The following is a 2,156-nucleotide window of genomic DNA, read 5'->3' as shown; positions in this document are numbered from 1 at the left end:
GAGATCGCAGAATTGTAGTATTTCATAGCTCTGGCGTAGGTACTGAAGTTCATTCCCGACTGGTGGTGGAGATCGCAGAATTGTAGTATTTCATAACTTTGGCGTAGGTGCTGAAGTTCCCTGCACGCGAAGCAAGTCCACTGACTGAAATTTATTTGGCTCCACATATTCCTTGTGCGACTTCTGTTCATCTTCTACCATGCTTTCACTTGGTGATAGATATTTTCTGCTGGAAAACATAAAAAGGATTCCCATAATAAATATAAATAATATATAATTATCCAAATGAAACACTCAATTAAAAAAAAAAACCTTAGAAGGTTTGAGAATTTGCTACCAAAAGAATATGAAAGATAAACAGAAAAAGACAAAAATTTTATACTTTTCTCCATATATCCATGAAGGGTTTTTTAGGATACTTTTGCTATGCTTTGTATATATGTATACATATATATTTGATCATATTCACACACACACACACACACACACACACACACACACACACACTTCCCCTCTTCCCCAACTCCTCCTAACTTCACCCTAATATCCACCCTAAACCCTCTCCCAACTTCATGAAGGTTCTAATCTAGGTAATAGGCAGGATTTTGTTGTGTGGCCATTCTAGCCTGATACTCACTACGTAGTCCAGGCTGGCCTCAAAGTCATGGCAACTGTCCTATCTCAGCCTCCCAAGTGCTGAGGTTAGGTATGCAGCATCATGTCTGGTTCTGAGGTACTCTTCTGTGACACTAGGGGCTGAACCAAGGCTTTGTGCATGCTCCCCACCCCCTTAGGTGAGAATTGCTGTTAAAGGAATGGAGACTCCAGGTAAGAATTTGTGGGGGCGGGGAATGTTTGTGGAATCTAATTTGACTATCTCCAACCACCACACATCCCGCGGGATTGTATTTCTGCCACATTATCACTTTTGGGATCTGCACGCTGTTCTACTTTTGCTGAATTACACCCTTCATTTTCTCCTGCGTGTTCTCTGCTTTGAGTTGCTTCTAATTTGGGGTGGTTATATAAGACTTGCTTCTATTTAATACTGATGTCAGCATTTCAAGGGCTGTGAAATCATGTGTTTTGTGCTATAAATACCATAGTACCTGCTTCCCTTGGCCCTCTGCTTTATTCCAGTGATTAAGCTAAGTCTTGTATGCTTTGCTTTGAGACGCTGTGACTGACTCTCCCACACCTCACGTCTGACTTACCAGCTCCCAGGTAGGCCCTGCCAATAGAGGGCACTAAGAATAGAATGGATGGAGGAGGAGGCAGGGATCATCTCCTGTGGCTTCCGGCTTCCTTCCTCTTCCTGAGAGCATCCATTTAGTGTTGCTTCCTCACGCAGGCACCCTCAGTTCCTTCCCATGCCAGCAGCACAGTTGAGTGCCCAGACAATTGGCTTTAGACAGACAAGTCTCATCGTATACCCTCAAGAGCTCACCACAGCCAGCTAGGCCAGCGGATCTCAACTTGTGGGTTATAACCCTCTGGGGATCAAATGACCCTTTCACATGGGTTCTATATCAAATAGCTACATTATGAACCATAATAGTAGCAAAATTACAGTCATGAAGTAGCAATGAAGATAACTTTACGGTTGAAGTCACCACAGCATGAGGAACCGTATAAAAGGGTCGCAGCATAGGAAGGTTGAGAACCACTGAGCCTGGCCCTCTTCTCAAGATTTGATCTCAAATTCTTCCTGTGAGCGCAGAGACACCAGCACTGGATGTAATGCCCTCTCATCCAGCCCTCTTCTGAGGTGCAAAATCTCCATAAGTCTCACCTCTTTCTTGCCTTTGATCCCTCAGCTTTAAGGATGGTTCTTGGACCTCTTGCCCTCCAAACACCTGACAGTCCTTTTTGACTTGCTGCTTTCAGAAACCTAGGTTAACAAATACATATGCGAGTGGAACCCTGGAATACAGCTTGCTTCAATACTGAGGGGACTTGGGAGGTAAGTCAACATCCACAGGGCAGGAAAGCTGGATGCCCCACTCTCTAAGACCTCCCCAGTGGGACAAAACCCAGGGGCCTCTCCCCAACTTCTTCGGCTTTTCTAACTTGCCAGCCGGGAGTTTTCCTGCAGCTAGGCTATCCCCCAACCCACCCTGCCCCCAAACCCATGGAACCCTGAAACACAGCTTGCT

The sequence above is a fragment of the Microtus ochrogaster genome, unplaced genomic scaffold (genome assembly GCF_000317375.1).
Source record: "Microtus ochrogaster isolate Prairie Vole_2 unplaced genomic scaffold, MicOch1.0 UNK26, whole genome shotgun sequence".
Classification (NCBI taxonomy): Eukaryota; Metazoa; Chordata; class Mammalia; order Rodentia; family Cricetidae; genus Microtus; species Microtus ochrogaster.
The sequence above is the reverse complement of the archived record's forward strand: the minus strand, read 5'-3'. Positions refer to the sequence as shown.